Genomic DNA, 8,709 nt, shown 5'->3' on the forward strand with positions numbered 1-8,709 from the left:
CCTGGCAATTCTCAGGTCTGGCTGTGATCCACATAGGCATCTAGTAACAGGACCCTGAATTTTGAATGTTACATTAGTGAAGTAGGGCACCTGCGCCTAAAATATGTAAACATACTTCAGCTTATTGTATTACACATGTGTGGCTGAATGCCACTAGTGTACTCTGCTATGTGTAAAACCATGTGGTCCCCTAGGGAGCAGAAGGGAAGCATAAGAAAGGGAGTGGGGGAAAGTGCAAGCAATACGGCGCTCCCCTCTTCCCCAATAGAACAGTACTCCCCACAATAAAGTCTGGTGCCTGTTGTTTCATTCTTACGTTGGCTTACGCATTCTTCCAACTGGGCATCTCACAATCGAAACCTTCCCTTCTAGGTTAGCTTGGTGCTGACGCTTGGAGTAGTAATGGGATGAGCTGAGTATGGCCCTCAGTGCTCCAGAGGTCCTAGGGTAGAGGAGACTGGGGTGGAGGACATGTGCCTGCCCCACCCACCACCTCCCAGTGGCTGTGATCAGGATCAGGCTCAGCGGGTGCATCACCTATAACTCCAGGAAGAAGCACTGGAAAGGACGCTGACGTCAGTGGAACGAATGTTGCAGGACCCTGAAGGGTTGCCACCATCTGGGAGCCCACTGGCAACACTGCGGCAGGCGTGACCAGTGATAGGACAGCAGTTTGAAGTGGAACAGTCGTTGGCTAGGGAAGGGGCGGGGAAGAGGAAGCTGATGGCGTCCCCCAGATTAAAAAGCAAACCACCTTGATCCAGTGAAACTCCAGGACCTAATGAAACTGGTATGGCAGAGAGCCAGGGAGACAGTTCTGGGGTGATTGCTATGGCTGTGAGCTGACGAGGCTGAAGGGACTAAATTATCTCTGGAAGAGATGGCTCAGCTGGCCTCTGCAATGATACCATCCCTCAGACAACGCCTCCAGAATGTGGCACGTAGGGCGTGGGGTGCAGGCAATCACTCCTTAATTAATGGACAGTGTGAGCCGACAAGGGGGAGCAGATGGATCACGTATTTAGATCTGGTCCAGATAATTTGGGAAATGGGCATGCGACAGATGATGTTTCGCACCCAGTATACAAGCCCCAATGAAGAGGTATTTACGACTGAATGAAGGACTTGATTTTGATGTCTGGTCCACCTGGACTTTTGGCGCATGACAGCACTGCTGGCACCTTACATGGATAGGTGAATCCATGAGGTGACGTCAGCTATGGCTAGGTGGGGGAATGTGGAAGTGAAACGCAAGGAGTGTGCACCCTACTGCCCACTGCACTCCCAGACCAGCCAGTGCACAGATGGAGGCATAGCCAAGGAACAGGAGTTGAGCAGCGCCCAGCTGGATTAGCTGTGAGAGTGAGCCACAGGCAAATGTGGTTTGATCTCCTTGCAGCAGGAGTCACTGCAGAAAAGATTGAGCAGCAACCTAATGAAGTGCTGCTGGCACTGTAGAATCAGCCAAACTCTGATCAGCAATTCATTCTTATTCTCGGGAAAGCCACAACCAGTGAGGTAAGGCTGGCTGATTATCTCCCTGATTAAGGTTCAGGATGGGGCAGCCAGCTGGTGGGGAAGCCAGTTGATCTGAAGCCTCGAGAGCTGAATAAGGTTACACTGTCTCTGCATGCTACCATGCTAAATGCCATGGACATTATGGACTAGTTGTCACATGAACTTGGATGCTGCTATTATGTGGTGGACTTGGCAAATGCTTTTTTCTCAACCGCCATAGCTCCAGAAAGTCAAGAACAGTTTGCCTCCGCCTGGGAAAAGTGACAGTGGACATCACTCATCCTTCCCTAAGGCTATCTGCTAAGCCCTACCCTATACCATGGTCTCGTGGCTCAAGGTTTACCTGCAAGGAAATGACCTGCCATGGTGTACTTGTATCATCACATTGATGATCTAATGCTAACCTCTGATTCTCTTACAGAACTAGAGCAGTGGTGATCAGCCTATGAGAAGTTCTCACCAGCTGTGACTGAGCAGTCAATGAGGACAAGGTCCAGGGACCTGGGTTCTCTGTCATATTCTTGGGAGTTGTCTGGTCAGGTAAGACAAAAGTAATGCCTGAGGCAGTGATTGATAAGATGCAGGCATATCTCTGACCTGAGACTGCAAAGCAGCTCCAAACCTATTTGGGACTGCTGGGGGTTTTGAAGAGTATTCATCCCTCATTTGGCCTCCTCGATGAGACCCCTGCATTGGTTAGTGCGATGGGGTCCCCAGTGGGATTGGACCCCCTAGATAGAAGAGGCCTTTAAAGCTACAAAGCAAGCTGCAGCACAAGCCCAAACTCTATGTGTAGTAGATAAAGCCTTCCCATTTTTGCTTACAGTACAGGTGGATGATGCAGGGTTTGGATGGGGCTTGTGGCAGAAGCACAGTTCTCAGAAAGTACTGATAGGCTTCTGGTCCCAATTGTGAAAAAGTGTGGAAGCATGGTATTCTCTGATAAAGAAGCAACTGGCTGCCATATAAGCAGCCCTGTTGGCCAGTGAGGCCATCACTGGCCATTATCCTGTAACTGTGCAGTCCATGTAACTCATGGAGGGGTGGCTGTGATCTTCAAGAAGACTTCTTGTATGGGAATTGCACAGACCCCCTATGCTGTCTAAGCAGAGTTCTTGGTGAAGCCTGCTGAGATTGGAGATGTACTGAGTCCCTATGTAGAGAGTCGGGCTCCCATACCTAAGGATGCCTGGTACACAGATGGCTCATGCCACAGGCAGCCCCAGCTGTCCACACAAAACTTTTGGTATGAAACTGGTGCTGGGCAGTCCAGCCAATGGACTGAGCTTCGTACTGTGTGGTTGGTCCTCATGAATGAAACTGGCCCAGTGCACATCTGCACTGACAGTTGGGCTGTGTATTGAAGTCTAACTCTGTGGCTGCCCCTATGAGCTGCCCAGGAGTAGATGACAAAGCATTGCCCCTTGGGGCCAGGGGCTGTGGGAAGACCTCTGGAGCAGGGTCTGGAGCAGGGTGCCACCATATACCATGTCCTGGACCATCGGCCATTACAGGCCCCAGGCAACGATGCAGCCGATGTGCTGGCACAAATCCTCTCCACCTATGTACCACCATTTCCACTGAAAACTGGGACATCTGGGGATCCATACCGTGGAACAGGTAGCAAAGCAATGGGGGCTATTGTTGACCCAAGTGAAAGAACAAGTTGCAGTGTCACAATGCCCCTGGTGTGCTGAGCAGCACCCAGAGAGACAGTGGGTAAAGAGTACCCTGGGGGTGATGTCCCATGGGGCTAAGCCACTCCAGGAATAGCAAGTGGATTGTGGGCCCAAGGTAGCACCCTCTGGGCCAGATCCTGTGCTGCGACCCTGCAGGGGTGGAGTGTGGGTCCCAGGCCTAGCTGGTCCCAGGTCTTGCTGTGATACAGGCTTGCAGCTAGTAATAGGACCCTGGATTTAGAATGTTACATTAGTCTAATAGGGCGCCTGTGCCTAAAACATGTAAACATATTTCAGCTTATTGTATCACGCATGTGTGGCTGAATGCCGCTATTGTACTCTGCTATGTGTAGAGTCATGTGGTCCCCTAGAGAGCAGAAGGGGAGCAGAAGTGTGCGCAATACTGCGCTCCCCACAATAAAGTTGGTGCCTGCCATTTCATTCTCATGTTGGCCTTTTGTGCATTCTTCCAACTGGGCTTCTCATCATCGAAACCTTTCCTTCTCAATCAGCTTGGCACTGACACCATGATCTTGGATTAGGCAAAAATTCATAGACATAATGCCAAAGCAAAGTTTATTAAAAAGTGACTTATGGGAACGACATCAGAATTATGGTGGTATGAAGGATCTCCAAGGATCTCTCCCCTTGAAATAACAAGATGAACATCTACAACTCAATAAATAACACCCAAATTGCACACAAGCACATTTGAGAGATCTGCATATTAGAGCATCATTAGGTCAGAATTGTATGAATCTGGGGGGTAGATTGGGAGAATCAGAGGAACCGCCATACACAACTGGTACTCCCTACAAGAGGAGGAAGAGAGGAGAATTCACAGCCATTTCCCCAAACAGTGTTGCCTAAGTGATCAGTGTGTTCCACCCAGTAGAGCCCAAGGATTAGGGCAGAGAGTGGAGTGGGGACTGAGTGCAGAGGGGTAACAGCTGTGTCTTAGCAGCCACAGTAGCCAAGCAAGAGGCTGAGTCATAGAGCCTAGCCATGCCCATCCCCCACCAACCCAAAACAGCCTTCTCCCTACCCCATAACCTCTCAGAGCTAGCATCACTGAGCCTCAGGGGAATTTTCACTGCCAGTACTGAAACATACACTATAGCTGGTACCAGACACAGGCATGGTGATATCAAAGCACAACGGCTGAAACCTAGGGGACAGCACTATGGGAAGGAAAGCAGCCACGCACACCCAGACCTCTTCCAACTAACCTGTGCCCCAACCAATCAGGTTGAGTCAAAAGAAAGCAGAGGAACATTGCATCTGACCACTGGGGCAGTAACAGGACTTCAGGGCCTCTTTAGGGTCCCAGAGCCCCCATCACCTTCACACCCTTCCACAAGGGCAGAGCCCTGGGACTGTAGTCACCTGATGGTAGAAAAAGTATACAGCCTACCAGGGAGAAAGGAGCATTTTTAGCCTCAAAGCAGAGACCCAAGGGCCTTGGAGGCCACCTACAAAAAAAAATTAATCAACCTACTAAAGAGGGGTAACTACTTGATAATTTTTTTTCAAAAAAAAAAAAAAAGAGTACATTCCCATTAATACCTAGGCAGAAAAATACTCCATCAAACACCACTAACAACCAGGGTGACAAGACAGCTCAGAGAGGAGGAAGTGAAAAATCTCCAGAAAATAAGCTTAAAGACATATAAATATGCAATTTAAATGACAGAGAAGTGAGGATTGCGCAAATTCAATGAGATGCAAGAAAATTCTGACTGACAAGTCCAAAAACATTAGAAACAAAATATATAAATGAAATGAATTTTTCAGCAGGGATGTTGAACCCTGAAAAAGAACCAAATAGAATTTTAGGAGATAAAGAACACATTAAAAGACATGAAGAATGAAATAGCAAGCTTAGGAAATAGAGCTGACTAGATAGAGGAAAAAATCAGTGATATCAAAGACACAAATATAGAAATGGCTCAGAAGGAAGAAGAGAGAGACCTGAGAATAGAAAGAAAGAAAGAAAGAAAGAAAGAAAGAAAGAAAGAAAGAAAGAAAGAAAGAAAGAAAGAAAGAAAGAAAGAAAGAAAGAAAGAAGAAAGGGAAAGGGAAAGGGAAAGGGAAAGGAAAAAGAAAGCTATACAAGAACTATCTGATACCATCAGGAAAAGCAATATAGAAATAATGGGTATACTAGAAGGAGAAGAGAAAGAAAAGGGAACAGAGAGCATATTCAAACAAGTAATTGAGAGGAATTTTCCATATCTAAGGAATGAGCTGGATATTCAAATCCAAGAAGCTAACATAACACTCAATTACCTGTACCCAAAAAGGTCTTCTCCAAGACGCATTATATTAAAACTGTTAAAAATTAATGACAAAGAAAGAACTCTCAGGGCAGCCAGGGAAAGGAAGAGAATAACCTATAAAGAAATACCCATTAGACTATCTTTGGACTTTTCAGCACAAACTTTACAAGCAAAGAAGAAATGGAACAAAATATTCAAACTATTGAAAGAAAAAATTATCAGCCAAGAATAATACATCCAGAAAAACTGTCCTTTAGATATCAACAAGAAATAAAGACTTTTTCAGACATGCAAAAACTGAGAAAATTCTCCACTACAAGACATACATTACAGGAAATACTGAAGGGTGTCATTCTACCTGAAACAAAAGGATAAAAAAAAAAAAACATAACTATGACTAACAGTCAGACAGAAGCAGGAAAGTGCAACCCTTATTAAGAACAAGATCTAATAAGCTTAAACATTACATAATAGTTAAAGGCTAATAATAATAATAATAATAAACCAACACTCTAAAAAGAGAAGATAATAGCTACTGCAACTTAGAAATGAATGTTTAACATATATAGTGATATTTTGAGACACCAAAAACAGAAAAGGTGAGGGAGTAAAACCATAAAGGGAAATGTTGATAAGGTGCATGCAGAAGAAAATGCCCTACTGTATATATAACTGTCCTTCACATAAACTTAATGGTAACCACACTCCATAAATCCAGAACTGAGGCATATAGCATAAGACATGAGGGATCACAGGGAAAATCCACAGAACAACACCAAATTAAAATGACAGAAACAAAAGGACAAAGAAATAGTGAAAACAGTGAGAAACCAGAAAACAAAAGATAAAATGGCTATAGGAAAACCTAGTATTTCAATAAGCACCTTTAATGTAAATGGACTGCACTCATCAATAAAAAGGCACAGAGCAGCAGATTGGATCAAAAAACACAAAACTCAACCAGATGCTTTCAAGAGACACATCTCAGCTTCAAAGACAAATATAGACTCAAAATAAAAGGATGAAAAGTAATAATATAAGCAAATGGCAACAGAGAAAGCCATTTGTAGCTGTCCTTAATTGATGAAATAAACTTCAAAATAAAAAGGTAAAGAGACACAGTGATAGACACTTCATAATGATAAAGGGAACCATACATCAAGAAGACCTAACACTTACTAATATCTATGCTCCCAATCAGGGAACACCAAAATATATAAACCAACTACTAACAAAACTAAAAATAGAAACTGACAAAAATACAATCAAAGCAGAGGGCCTAAATATCCCATTGTTAGACATGAATAGATCATCCAAACAGAAAATCAATAAGGAAATAACATCTTTAAATGATACATTAGACCAATTAGACATAATCGACATTTCATCCCAAAAGAGCAGCTTATATATTCTTCTCTAGTGCACCTGGAACATTCTCGAGAATAGACCATATGTTGAGACATAAAACTAGCCTCAACAAATTTAAGAAGATTGAAATCATATCAAGCATATTCTTTGATCATAATGCTTTGAAACAAGCATTATGTCTGTGAAAAGAAAGTGGGAAGAACCACAAATACATGAAGATTAAACAATGCGCTACTGAAGAATGACTAGGTCAGAGAATAAATAGAGAGATTCAAGAGACACATAGAAAAGAATGAAAATTTTAGTATAACATATCAAAACTTTTGGGACACCAGTAAAATCAGTAATAAGAGGAAAGTTCAAATCATTACAAGCCTACCTCAAAAAATATGAATGAGCCCAAATAAATAAACAAACGAATGCTTTATCTTAAAAAAAAAAAAGACTAGAAAAAAAGATCAAATGAAGCCCAAAGTCAGCAGACTGAAGGAAATATTCAAAATTAGAGCAGATTTAACTGAAATTAAAAACAAAAAGACAATAGAAAAAAAATGCAACAAAGATCTGCTTCTTTAAGAAAATTAATAAAATTAACAAACCCCGGTCTAGATTCACTAAAGAAAAGAGAGCAGACACAAATAAACAGTCAGGGATGAAAGAGGAGAATTAATGAAAGATACCATCAAAATATAAAGGATCACAAAGAATACTATGAAAAATTATACACCACCAAATTTAATAACCTAGAAGAAATAAACAAGTTCCTAGAAATATAAACTCTTCCTAAACTGCATCAAGAATAACTGGAAAATTTAAATAGACTGTTCAGCAGAATGAAAATTGAAACAATCAAAAAGTTACCAAAGTAAAAGTACAGGAATAAATGGCTTCACCAGTGAATTCCACCAAACATTAAAGAGGATTTTATTTGTTTGTTTATTTGTTTGTTTATTATTTATGCCTACAGCACCTGGTCTTTCTAGGTAGTCTCCCATCCAAGTACTAACCAGGCCCAACTCTGCTTAGCTTCCGAGATCAAACATTGGGCTTGTTCAGGGTGGCATGGCCATAGACTATCAAAAAAGAGCACTTAATACCTCTTTTTCTCAAACTCTTCCAAAACATTCAAGAAGAAGCAATACTTCCTAACTCATTTTATGAGGCCAAAATCATCCTGATACCAAAATCTGGTAAGGATAACACACACACACACACACACACACACACACACACACACACACACAAACAGAAAGAAAGAAAACTACAGACCGACATCTCTCATATACACAGATACAAAAATCTTAGATAATATATTAGCAAATTGAATACAACAACACATTACAAAAATTTTATACTATGATCAAGTGGGCTTCATCCCAGGGGCACAAGGATGGTTCAACATATGCAAACTGATTAATATGATACACCACATAAACAAAATAAAGAATAAAATCATATGATATTATCAATAGATGCAAAAAAAAGCCTTTGACAAGACACAGCATCCATTTATGATCAAAACACTTAATCTAATGGGTATAGAAGGAAAGTATCTTAACATAATAAAGGCCAAATATGACAAACCCTGAGCCAACATTATACTTAATGGTGTATACTAAAAAACTTTCCTCTAAGATCATGAATGAAACAAGGCTGTCCACTATCACCACTGTTATTCAGTATAACATTGGAGGTCCTAGCAAGTGCGATATGGCAAGAAAAACAAATAAAGGGCATTGAAATAGGGAAAGAAAAAGTCAAATTATCACTTTCTGAAGATAATACAAGTATCTACATAGAAAACCCTAAAGACTCCATTAAAACACTGTTAGAAATAATAATCAAATACAGTAAAGTTTCAGGAT

General features: G+C 41.9%; 1 pseudogene; it reads right to left on the bottom strand.

Annotated features, from left to right (window-relative positions):
• Positions 1-7,802: 7,802 nt before the first annotated feature.
• Positions 7,803-7,918, bottom strand: LOC118614302 (annotated as a pseudogene).
• Between the last annotated feature and the right edge of the window lie 791 nt (positions 7,919-8,709).

The sequence above is a fragment of the Rousettus aegyptiacus genome, unplaced genomic scaffold, assembly GCF_014176215.1.
Source record: "Rousettus aegyptiacus isolate mRouAeg1 unplaced genomic scaffold, mRouAeg1.p scaffold_m13_p_2, whole genome shotgun sequence".
Lineage (NCBI taxonomy): Eukaryota > Metazoa > Chordata > Mammalia > Chiroptera > Pteropodidae > Rousettus > Rousettus aegyptiacus.